This window comes from Lathamus discolor, chromosome 2 (assembly GCF_037157495.1).
Source record: "Lathamus discolor isolate bLatDis1 chromosome 2, bLatDis1.hap1, whole genome shotgun sequence".
Taxonomy (NCBI): domain Eukaryota; kingdom Metazoa; phylum Chordata; class Aves; order Psittaciformes; family Psittacidae; genus Lathamus; species Lathamus discolor.
This window is the reverse complement of record NC_088885.1, coordinates 99,836,183-99,849,432: the sequence shown is the minus strand read 5'-3', so window position 1 is coordinate 99,849,432 and position 13,250 is coordinate 99,836,183. Positions and strand designations below refer to the sequence as shown.

Genomic DNA, 13,250 nt, shown 5'->3' with positions numbered 1-13,250 from the left:
CAGACAGTAAATCTCCCCATGCCAGTTTTACTCGCATCCAGTTTTTCCTGCCTAGTACAGTTAAGTTTTTTAGATACTTTACTTGCATTTCTAATTCAGTTATTCTTCTGAAATTTATTCAAAGGATTTATGCTTATGAAATTATAATATAATGCTGCCTATATGCCAATGAGCTGCAGGCAAAGAAAATAATTTTCTTCAATTTACAGTTATGAGGCTGGAAGAAAATGATGCCTTCTTATCACCTCTTTTTCTTTGTATGCCTCAGTATTTTTTTAAGTCTTCAGAAGGCAGGAGCTGATGATGAATTCTTAAGCAGATCACACTGATAATTGTATTTCAGAACTGTCAACTCTGTGAAGACTGTCCACGGAGGTGTCTCAGTTCACTTGAGCTATTTGTGTCATTGCTTCCCCAGGAACTCAGCCCTCAATAAAACCCAAATCACTGGGGATATTGTTAAGTCTTCTGAAAGGATTATTAGATCGAAGGAAAATTTATGGATGACACTTTGTAACAATTAATCAGGAACTGTTGATGAAGTTGGTTCTTTATTCTAGAACAGGGGAAAAAAAAAAATGCAGCCCCTCTACAAATTGTCAAATGGCCTATTTTGTCACTCTGTTTGATTAATGGACTATTTGGAGTCCCCAAAAAGTCCTAGTACAAATAAAAAAGAATCATAAATATTGAATAAGCTCACAGCACGTTTAACCTTGACTATATTTTGGAACATTCTTGAGGAAAACTTTGCTATTCAGAAAATAAATTGCTAAGGGGATTTTTAAGAAAATAAATAATAAAATTGGAGATTCTGGAGAATGTCACCTACCCAACTTTGTCATCCTGATTAGCCTGCCATGATACATTAGCTTTAGTTAGCTTTGCAATCAGGTCAGCAACTGCTGGCACAAAACCACATTTTGCAAGTGGGGCTACACCTGGTCCATAAAAGCGGCACAGGATGGCAAGGAAAATGCTGCTTTTGGTGCTTTGTATGTCACACAATGCTGGGACTGCTAACAAGCTCTTACCCTTTTGTACTGTAATTTATGGAAATGGAGCCCAAGGAGTGCTGAGAGCACAGGAGTCATGGTGCCATAAGGTTGCTTCTGAAAGGTTGGTTGAAAGATGTCCGGTGATCTGTGTATATGCAAATGGCAGGACCCAAGTTTCAGCTGCAGCGAACACACACACACAGACACACAGACACACAGTTTCATACGTATGCAGGACACGCAGTTTCCATCCTGCTCCTCTGTCTGTATTTGCAACTCTGGTGCCCTCCTCCCCCCAGACTCTCCCCCTTTTGCCCCCCCCCATTGCTTGATGCAGCTGTTTAGTCCTGACAGGTCTGACCAGTCATTTTTGCTAACCTCTGATAGCATCTAGGTCAGGGTGATCCCAAACTGCCTGGCTTTTGTTCTCAGTGAGCAAGAAATACAATGCTATTAGTTTAGGCTGGGGTTCCACAAAGCACTTAAACTCCACATGCCTCACTCCAAGCATGCAAGCAATTCCCCTCTTCTCCTTCAGCAGGGCACTTAAGTGCCTGCTTAAAGTTAGGCATGTTTCAGGCATGTTTCGGCTGAATCAGGCCCTCACTCAGGAGAAATAATGCCACTTCATATTTCGTTTAGTTGGCTGCTTTTGCCAGCGTGTGTCATCTGCCAGCTCACTAGCCCATCTAAGCTGACATACATGCAATAATGTACTTCAAAGCAAAGATTATTCAGGCTCAGGAAGTGGGAGAGATTGCGAAATCTGTGCAACCATTTCCATTAGGAATGTAAGAGAGCTGTACAATAATAATTGCTCATTAGATTCTGTTTATTCTTTAAATGTAACAGAGATTCAAACGGGGGGGGGGGGGGGTGTGTTTTTCGCCTCATCATATTCCATTCTGAGCTATAAATAACACTTTTCAATCCACTTTTATCCCCACAATTCTCCATGATCACAGGTAGTCTTCTACATCCCAGTGAAGAATAGCATTACAACAGAGGGGGCTGGGCTAGAGATTGTGCAAGGTGTTAGTGTCCATGCAGGGAAACTGAAGTGCTAGCTCCAATTTCTTTCTCCTGCAGGCCATATCTATTTGATCAGCAGTGGTCAAGGGAAATGCTTTTCCTAGAGAGGTCTGCCTCAGGAAAATGGGGCCAGGGAAGGTGCAGAGATGGTTTAGTCCATTTTCACACTTGTACTTCAAATTGCTCATGGAGCATGTGGAAACAGCAGTGAAGCATGAAATTATCAAGACCTCCGAGTATTTCTTTGTGATGTATGACTGAAAATCTTTTATAAAGTACTTTCATAATTATACAGTACTATGGCCTGTGGTTAAAAAGTCCAATGGACATTACCAGGCTGAACTAGGCTGGGGTGAGGCAGGATTTTGGGGGGTAAGCTGGCAGAGACCTTCTTCTGAAGGGAGCGCAGGCAAGCAGAAAGGCTGCACTTCTCCCCACTGCTCAATCCATGCCAAGTCCCAGGGGCAATCACTGCACTGGCCACCGGCTTGCTGTTTTCCTTGGTTTCTTTGCAAAATCACGGTGCTGACCAGCAGTGATTATTAAGGATGGGTGTCTTCACAGGAGCCGGGTGTTAATTCTGGCTAAATTCCAGCCCTGGTAATTGCACTCTCCCCCAAAGGAATTCCAGCTGGTGGTTCACCTGGGAAAGCCACAGTAGTCCTTAATCCTCAGGCTGAGCCACAGAGGGCTGTCACAACATGCTGTATAACTGTATGTGGGGTGCAGCTCTTCCAAGGTCTCTTGCTGATGTGTTTTGTGTGGGATTTACAAACATTTACTAGGTCAGGAACACCGAGTGAACCTGAACAGACTGTTTAGCTCAGTGGTTAGCACGGTCACATGGGAGAGAAGAGACTTGCACTCTGTTTTCTCAGCCAGTTAAGTACCTGCACAGCTAAAACCCACACACAGCTCTGGAAGGTGAAGGATGCCTTCCTCATAAAGTGCAGATACTAAGAGTGAGTGTTATCAAGCACAAGAGTGAGCATAACAAGTAGGTATCAAGATCTGGGTGCTTATAGAGATGCCCAGATGTAAAGCTTAAAGTGCTTTCAGGCAGCAGTAGCAGAGTAGGAAACTGTGACTCAAACTCTGTGCTAACAGGACTCTCATGCTGCAGAGCAGTGCCTCTGCTCTTTGTGCAACAGAGATGCTAGAAAACAAGGTATTGCAGAGGAAAGCATTATGGCTAGTGAGAAAGGAAGTGACTTCACAGCGTAGTGATTATGATACCCAGTCAGGTGTAGGGTGTCTGAGTTCTGACTCCTACTTTGCTTAATATAATTTGTATCAAGAAAAGCAGCTTCAAAAAGGGATATGCCTGTTCAGAAATAGTCCCATATTTTTGTGGTTAGGGCATTTCTAAAAAGTGTGCATTTGAAATGCCTTGAAAAGCTGAATTTAATTATCTTCCCTGCCTTCATCTCATGTAGGAGCTCAGATCACCTCTTTTTCAGGGCTGGGTTATTCATATCACAGGGATGTCTACCAGACTGCATCCCACATGGGACACGGAAGGGATATCTCGTATGCAAGTGCCAGCACAGCTTAAAGGTAAACTAAGAACATAACACCTTTGCAGTACCTGATGTTAGGTGTGTTCAGAAAAGGACATGCACCTGGAGGACCTTGTTGCCTGAAGAACCTTACCATTGTTGGAAGAAGGGCAGACAGCTGGGGTCCCTGGGTGCGTCCTTGGTACTCTGCTGGTGAGCAGAGGTTTGGATGTGTCTGAATTGGTAGATTTTCATTAACTACCGAAACATGTTCATGTAGCTATTGCAAGGAGTCTTTCAATATAGGAACTATAGGAAGGCTTTTCTTTGCAGCTCCTTCGGAGCATATCAAGATGCTTTGCTTTCTAAAATAAAGTGTTCTGAGCATTTTTTGTGAAGCTGGCAAATGAGTAAGATCCACCCCAGCCCACTTTCTCTTCTTCTAACTCTCCCAAACATAAAACAGGCACTAAAATAAAATTCCTGTTATTAAACACTAGGTAGGCCTTTTCCTTTGATGACCGTTCCCAAAAGAGAGCTGAAATCCAGGAAACATGGGGGAAGATTCAGTTACTTGAAGGGTGCAGATTTCATCATTACTGTTTGCCAGCAAAAGAACACAATGCATAAGAAAAAGCATATACTAAATAAAACTAATTGCATTATACAGAGCATCAGGCATCCTATAAAAACCTGTTGCCTAAATGTGTCTGTAACAATTTATCAGCAAATGATCTTCATGCAAGGGAGCCAAAGCAATTAGCTGGGTTTTGGCAGATCTCTGCACTCCTTTGACATACCCTGTAGTAAAACAGGCCACCAAAATAAAGAGAAAAATCCCATATACCTCAAAATGCTAGACTGGTGGTTCAGAAGTTTTACTAGGGTCCTCTCTGTGTTAATCTGCCATATTTTGCAAAACGTGTTATACACTATTCATCCTTCTATCTTCTTTCACTGCCCCTGCCCTCTTTGCCTATATGTGTCCAAAAGTAAACCAGTTTGCATCAGCTAGAACTGAATTAGAAAATCAGTTTCACCTGAAAGTGGACAGGTTCGTTCTCCAGGTTAAGGCTGCCATTTTATTTATTTGTATTTTTAAGCTTCCTTGACTAACAGGTAACTAAAAACCTAGCAATGATAATGAAATAACAGGTCAACCAACACTGCCTGTTTCTTTTCTGTGGTTTTAATTTAATGCATTGTTTTAATTTAACCCTTACACCATCATTTACCAATTGATTTAGAAGATACCAAACGCAGAGTAAATGGCAGGTGTCATTTAAGAGGTGTCATAATTTTAGACAGTAGGATAATGCCCGTGGATCAAGCAGACTGAGCTTTGTGTGGCTGCAGACTGGGAGTATTGTGAAGATGTGACTACAGATTTGCTTGTACTTATCTTCTTTCCACAACGTCTAGGAAAAAAAATGCATGTATGTTATACTTGGTGCTTTCTGCTTTTATAGACTGGAACTGTGTTATTCATGGGATCTGGAGTATAATGTTGATTTTGTGTTTTGAGTCTTCTGTAATTGCAGAGTAAGAAGAATTGGGCTCTTGCTCTTCACAGATGGGAAGATATGGTCTTTGATCTTAATGCTAGGACTAGTAATCAGATGTTGGTTTCCTGGCTTTTAATGTGTGAATGAGTTGAAAGATGCTCTCAACTAGGCTTACAAGCCATGTGCAGTGGGTGAACGCTGCTTTGTGTAGCTCATTCTTGACACATTTATGATATAAAACAAATGTAGGAAGGTCTTTTGATCCATGGGTTAAGGCTGCCTATGTTTACAGAGACAAAGCTGGAGTATTTAAGAGCTTTGAAAAGTATCCATGTGCATGATTGTATACTCGCCTTCACCCTATTTTTGCTTATGTTTGTGTTTGCTAGCTACAGTGCTTTCTGTTAGAATAATGTTAACTTTGTGTTAAGATTCACTTCATGTGAGCTTCACTATTACATTTCTCCTGAGTGAAAATAGTGTGGTGAAATCTTGTTAGACCCATAGTGTCTAAGCTCAGGCTTAGGAAATGACAGTGCAGTTTGTATGGCCATGCAGCTACAATAAACCTGCTTATTTCCTCTTCATCAGTGAATGGCACTGAGTGCTTAAGGAAGTCAGCAGTTGAGTTTTGCTTGGAATTATATGTGAAGGAGGATCCTCCTTCTTGTCATTTTATTTATCATTAACAGCCATTATAATTTCTTCCCAGCGGCAATTACACTGATATCACCACATCTAAATCAGAAATGACACTGTAGTGGTTATATTATGTTGACTGGGCATCACCTAATTTTTAAGTGGCATTCTTGCCCCATCATTGTGATTATATCCCTTTCTAATAAGTAATATAAGAAAAGATCTACATAATGGGAAAACATACATATTAATATATTCCATGACAAACATGTTAACTTTACATATTAATCATGGTAAATAGAAGTCATGTTTTACATTTTTCCTTTTCAGTACACTGTTCTCTTGACAGCTTGCTTTCCCTCTGGTTTTATTCTCTCTAGTCCTGGTGTATGTTCCACTGCCTCTGGTTACCCTGTTAGTCGCAGAAGAAGGCAGGTCACATCCATCTGGTTAAAAAGAAAAAGAAAAAAAAAAAGAAAAACCAATGTTACTGGATAACATAATTCTGCCACTCTCCTCACTGCATTCAGGTCTGTGTGAATAGACTTGGATATGTGCAATAAACATATGTGTGTGATAATGAGATTGTTGGTGGAAAGTCATCTTGAAAAGACAAGGAGCAATTAAGCTTGCTTACTTATACAAGTTAGAATGACAAGATGCCATTGCCGGCCCCACTCATCCATATAATAGGGTTCTCCTTCCCTGCTTAGCTGTACTGGGAGAAGCATTTCCTGTCAAACCTCTGCCATGACTCCACCATAAAGCAATCTGCCTTCTTCCCTTTTATACACAGTTCATTCTCACACTCACGTCACTGTCCTGATTTCAACTGAGTGCCTGCTGGCAAGCACCTGAATTATAATACTTTAAGAATTCAATGCAAAGCCTTCATTTAACTGAGTATTTATTTGTATTGGTGTACTCTCTTGTCTGATTTTAATTGTCAGTCGGAAGATGTGCAGGTTGCTCACAAACGTTTAATAATGCAATGTGTGGAGTCAACAAATAATGCACCTTCTTTTTGCTATCTTGAAGATTTAGATAGGCTATCTTGGATGCTATTGACAAGGAGAGAAGTGTGGAACAATGGGAACATATGATAGTGTTAGATAACAATAGCTATCCTTATGCATCTTGAATTGAATGATGAAGCCATCAATTAGAGAAATAGCCCTCTGAGTATATATCATTGACAAGATGAATACCAGTACATTGTATTTCTGGATGGAGATCTCGGTGATCTGTAATGCAGAAAGGCAGTGAATAGTATATACAGTCAAACTAATCCTATGATACTGAAAATCAGAAATCTTTTGTCCTCCCCATGGTTCTTTGTTTTTTAGCTACTAGACTCTTTCAGATAATGAAAGTATTTGTACTTGATATTAATTACTTAAACAATGCTTTCTCATTTAGTATCAAGATGCCATTCTTCTCCACATTTAGCATATTTAGTGGACACTTTCCAAGCCTGAAAGAACATGAAGAACAGTTCTTTCTAGTTGTTGTCTGGTCTCTTAATTCTTACTTACAGACACGGGGATCCCTTCACAGCCTATGAACTCTGTTAGGCTCCTCCATACCAAGGAGCAGACCTGGCATCTTACATGGCATAGCCTCTATTTTCAACCTAAATTCTCCCACATTCTCTTTGGAATATCTGATAGTCTCTATCCCTTCTGCCTCTTCCAGCTTTGGTGTTTGCTTTTTTGTTTGGTTGGTTGTTTTATTTTTTGCTTTTTTAGCTTTAATAGTCATTAATGTTACATTTATAGCTGAGAAGGAACAGAGGAAAAGCTAAAGAGATGGGAGTTTCACTATAATAAAAAAGGAGTTCTCAGCACTTGCAGTTTCCAGTTAATTAGTTTCAGTTCTTTTACTTACACTTGAAAGTGGGTGAACATTCCACGGTCAAGGCCAAAATTTATTCTTGGATCTGTACACAGCTAATGAAATGTGCTGCATCAGTGTTACACAACCAGAATGGCTCTGTAGGAGAATAAAGAAAGAATACGAGGAAAGACTGTAATTAATGTAGTTCTAGACTACCTATAAAATATAATTTAAGGAGTAGGAATAAACATTCATGACCATTATCCGTATTATTATTTTTTAGTTGAGGTTTTTTAACATGGGCTCTTTTGTGTGAAATCAGCTTTATGATCTTTTCACAGGAATCTGAATGTTTAAGTCCTCTTCATGTTTATTTGCTTGTATGCAGAAGGTCATGATATTAAAAAGCGATTCTACCAAGGATGCCAGTGATCATTGCAGTGAAGAAGAATTTCATAGGGGAGGCAAAAAAACCAGTCACCGCCTTTCCTATAAATATTTGAAAGGGCTAAAGAAGTTGGTGGATCTCAGCGGCATTGACAATGTACGGCCTGATGAGGGGAAGAAAAACCCCCATTTTCAGGAAAGCAAGCACGTAAAAGAAATTTCTGTAGCCCTCCCCTTTCGAAATCTAATCAAATGAAACCACCTACAAGCCAATAAGCTTCTTGAGTGCACTTTGCCCTGGAAACAGTGTTTTATTATCACCCAAAACATAAATAATGCAATAAGAGAAAATGTTTGAGGTCTCCTTAATGAGCTATTGTTAAGGCACCCTTCACTCTTATCTCCTTTCATAGCCTGATGCAAAGAGCAGCATCCAGTGGTTGAGAGCGTATTTTGAGTGCTGCTAGGAAAGTACAAATGAGAAAACAGACTTAATTACACTGCTTATTGCATCTAGAGGTCCATGTGGTTTGACCGTCTGTGTTAGGACACCCTATAATTTGGAGGAATTCTCTGCACGCTGGCACCATAAATGTACTGCTATCCAAAGGATGGTTAATAATCTAAAGTTGGCTGTTAACATTGCTGGAGCTGGTGTCTATAATTTCAGCAAGTGACCTGAATGACTCTGCAATGAAAGACTGAAATGTCACTCTCCTCCTTTACTTTGTTTGCCTTGAGCAAAGACTGCTCCGGATTGTGTACATCCACCGAGGTCCAAATGATGAAAGGGCAGTGCATAAGCATAGATTCATGGCTCTGCTAAATCTCCCTGCTCTGGCAGAATAGTAGGGAGGATGGGGAGGAGGGCATGGGAGAAAAATCGTGTGGTCTCCTCCAGAGTAGCTTCCACTGTGGCCATCTTTTCCCATGTCTGAGTGCGTAAAGGTGAGGCTAGCTATAGGGACCTGGCTCTCCCATGCTCTCTAGCTGCCAGCCACCAGTAAATCAGACCTGATGCCTGCGGCTAAAGGCAAAGCAAATGGTTTCCATTATCCAGGTATTTATTTTGCACCTGCTGCTGTGACGTGTGCAATAACAGTTACGTACAGCAAAAGGTAGGCTGACCTGACTTTGAGTATTTCATTGCTTCTTTTCATTATGCTGAGTGAGTGAGTGAGCAAGCAGAGGACTCCTATTCTTCTCGGGAGGTGTTACAGGCCATCCAGCTGAGACATCTGTGGAGTGCCAAGTGCAAAGAGCTTTCCCTTTCCTATCAGGAATCTTAAAACCTTGTTTCCATTTTGTCTCATTGGTACAGCTCAGATGCAGTAAAGGGGTAAAATACTATCAGTAAATTTCAGAAAGTTCAGTATTTGCATTTCATTTGGAAACCTGTGACATTTTGGCGTATTTTCACTGGAAGGCCAGGGCAATTCTGATTGAAGATCAGTGTAGGCATTAAAATATACAAGCTATGGAGAGCTTCAGAGCAAAGCCAGCCTGCCAGGCACAGAACCAGGGCAGCCCTGGGGCAGAGGATAAGACTGAGTGTTAGGGTTGGTAGTTTTTTTTTAGTACAGAATTGAACAAAAAGACAAATTCACTCACAGCACTCTCAGACCGTATCTTCTCGGAGTGAGACAGGTTACTAGTGCAAATATGCTTGTTTTCTTTAAAATCACTCAGACCTTCATGCACCTTCATACACAGTGCCTGGTGTACAAGTGTCAGAACTGGGGGATGTTCAACCTTTCCACTTACTGTGTGATAAATAGGAAAGCACTGGAAAAATACCATTCCCTGTATTCCCTCCAACACAGTACGGCTAGCTTTCAAGGGCTGAGAAACTTTTCCATCATTTGGATGAGTGTGGATGTCAGTTGTACTCTGGCAAAATTATGCTGGGAAGTCCCAACAAAATCTAAGCCTGAATGATTGTGTTCACTCCCCTCCAGCCATCATGAAGGCACTATCAACATTATGTTTACTGAAAGCTTTAAGAGGTACTACTGCCATTTATATATGACAAGTGGAGTCCTGACTATATTTCTGAAAGCAAAGAAATCACTGCCTTCATCTCCCCACCATGTGTTTGCCTGTAATTAGTTGAAAATGCGACAGAATGCGAGAAAGGTGGAAGAAAATAACCTAGAAAGTAAGCACACTGTCCTTAGTTCTCACTGCAGATTTGTGAAGTACTGCTGTTAGATTTAGGACTATATCTGATTTACTCAGGGAGAAAGAAAAGCCTGTTGCTACTTGTTGAACTTATCTGATGTGAAGCACAAACTTTGGCTTTCTTCCAGTCAGCTGAACACCCCACCACCACCAGTGTCCGTTTTTGCCCCTCTAGATACAACCTTTGTTCTTTACAGTGTGTTTTATCTGCAGCTCTCCATTCACCTTATAGAATTCTGGTTCATATCATGTGAACTGCTGCTGAACTGTTTTGTACTGCTACAAATTCAGCTTTGTGGAAAAGGGGGACTATTTGGCTCCTCCTTTGCACCATGATGTGTATTTTGTCACTAAGGGACATGTCAGCTTTTCACAAACAGGAAAGGAAGAAATGCAATAGAAGCAGCCTCATCACATTGAACTGTAGCATTAACAGATAGAATGAAAGACACTGCAAATGAAATCATTTGGAAATAGTCCTCTGTGGGTTCTTTTGGGGCTCTTTTTTTTTTTTTTTTTAGCCTCATCTCACTAGAAAAGATCTCGGTTTTTGAAAACAAAAATTATTTCTATTTCTGTGGTAAAATGGAAACTCGTATATATTAGCTATAAATCTACTCAAATTTTGTTGCAGAGCCTATAGGCAAAACTCTGTGTGCTTTGTTAGATATAGGCATGTTACCAGACAAGGATAACTGACCTCCCCTCTGCAAAGGGAAAGAAAGGCCTGAAACACTTCCAGCAGCCTCCCACACTATGATTATTTCACCCTTCTCTTTTATTTGGAGTAGGGAGGGAGGTGGAGAGAAAGAGGGAGAAGGGAAGGGAAGAATAACTATCAGATAAGAGAGGAGTTTAGGGGCGGGGAGGAAGGAGATGTTTATTAAACAGGGATGGACAATAACCTGTCCCTCACACTTGAATTCATGCAGAAAAGAATAATACTTGAGAACTGGAGGGTTGCCTTTTTAGCAGTTTCTCCTCAGCAAGGCTTGCTTTGCCACCACCCATCATCAGAGAGCTCAGAACTTGCAAAGCTGCTGCTGTTCTTACCGTAGCTCTTAACATCAGCAACTATGAACATGCTGGATTTCCCAAGACTTTGGGAGTCATTGGGAGGCCCTGGGAAATGGCTGGTCTGTGTTAGAACTGCTGGTCTGTGTTAGAACTGTTTCTTTCCAGTAGCATGAACACATACAGAGAGAGAAATAAGAGCCAGGTTCTCCTCGGAGATGGTTTTTACACTGTTTCAAGAGTGTTATTCTTGCTCCTCATTTACATTCCCAGGAGGGGAAACCAACTCAATATCTCTTATTTGTAGGCACTTGTGATAGCAGATTGAGGTTTCCCAGCTCAGTAAGAAGTCAAATGATCCAGTAACTGACTCTGCATCTCAATTACTGAGAATACAGGAAAAATAGCACACTCGATCCACTTCCTTCTGGCTACCCTTGCCACACCCTATGCAGGGAGGAAAGCTATGTTATGCTGTTTGTGTGCAGAGGTTATTTCGTAAGTAACGCAACCTGAGGAGAACCTCTCATTAGGGCTTCAATGAGGGATTACGCATAGGTGTCAAGGGGCAAATAACCCAGCCGCTTTCAGCATTACCCTTGTTTAACGTTATGAAATGGCTTTCAAAACTCTGGATGCAAATAAAACTTTCCAATAGGCTGCCAGAAACAGTCACGCCAATAATGTCATGCCAGTGTGAATGAAGTCGGAGTGTTTTTCCTTTGTAGCAATCAGACATGCCAAACAACGCATTTCTGTGGAGTTGTCTTTCTTGGGAGGTTGAAATCACTTGGCTCACGGCCTCGTGCCTCCCAGCTCACCTGAGGCATGCTGTAATCAGCCAGAACCGTGCTGCATGTCATGTCTTACTGCTTCCAGAAATATACAAATTTCCTTTTCCTTCTATTCCCTTTGTGAATTAGCCCCTTAAGGGTAAGGTTTTTAAGAGAGCATGCAAGAAGCCTGTGCACAGAGCCTCATAACACATAATGAGATTTGTGTGCCTGCCTACCTCCTCCAAAAATGAACTCTAGAACAACAGAAGTGACTTGGCCTGGCACTCGCTCGGTCCTTTTGACCTCCCTTTTGTGATGGAAGATAAAGACTTCCTCCTCCTCCTACAGAAAGCCCGGAGGGTATGTTTGTATGATGTGCTGTCTGGTCTTCCAGTAAACAGAGACGTTTCTTGAGGTTTTCAGAGTCCTCAGCTCCTGTTCTGAAGAAAGATAAGGTTGTTCAACACTTCACAGGATAAACTTGCCTTAACAGTGGAGGCAGGTGCAATGAGACTACATGTCCTGTGACAGAAGGCTTGAACGTAAAGTTTTTGCTTCGAAATGACATCAGAAAGCACAGCAAATACACAAGAGCTAAGTGCTTCTGACAAGTAGAAAACTCTCACCTGCAGAATAGGTGCCAAGAACTCTTGCTCCTTCCAAGTCCTTATTTGTTACTACAGCACCGTGTAGGATTTAGTAAAGTTTCAATGTGAAAACTTCCCTGTGCAGAACCACGTAAGCTTCCTGTACACAGCCTATTTGTAACGTGTTTTTTCTGCAAAGCCTACAAGAAAGCCAAACATGCTATAAACACCACAAAAGCCTCTGGGCTGCTCTGGATTGCCGGTAAGTTTCTTGCAGTCTGCCAGAATCTGTGCTGAGCACCTGGGGAGCTGAAAACTGCTGATGTCCGGTGATTAGGGCTTTACTTGAAGAAGGCTCTGAGTTACAACTCGCGTTGAACCAGGACTGCCAAAACACCCCTTGTAACCAGCATCAATTGCAGTGATGTCAAAAACATTCCTGACCTATAACCTAAGTAAAGAATGCCAGTTTAAAGAAGAGTAAGGTACATTGGAAAATACAACTGAGATCAAAGTATTATGTGTTTGAGCTGCATACACAGTTTTGTTGTCTCTCACTGAGAATCAGCAGGACATACCTGCTTATCAGCAAGCCATACAGTTTCTTGGGTTTTGCCTTGGGTCTGCTCTACATGTACTTTTGCGCTAGTAAAACACAGCTAGTGCAGTAAGCATTTAACCCCTTTAACGTTACCATTTCATCTGGTCTAATAAGGCCCAGCTTTTATTTATATCTCTGCTCAAGAGAGGCAGAACACACCAGCTGGGGAGGGGGAAAAAAAGAAAGAAAAATTAA

At 41.3% G+C, this 13,250-nt stretch overlaps 1 long non-coding RNA gene across 1 annotated transcript; it reads right to left on the bottom strand.

Annotated features, from left to right (window-relative positions):
- Positions 1-4,702: 4,702 nt before the first annotated feature.
- On the bottom strand, positions 4,703-12,365 carry LOC136008505 (uncharacterized). Its single transcript, XR_010610112.1, has 3 exons — positions 12,104-12,365; positions 7,561-7,665; positions 4,703-6,119 (listed from the first exon to the last, which is right to left on the bottom strand). It is a non-coding gene; the product is annotated as an uncharacterized LOC136008505 (long non-coding RNA).
- Positions 12,366-13,250: the final 885 nt, after the last annotated feature.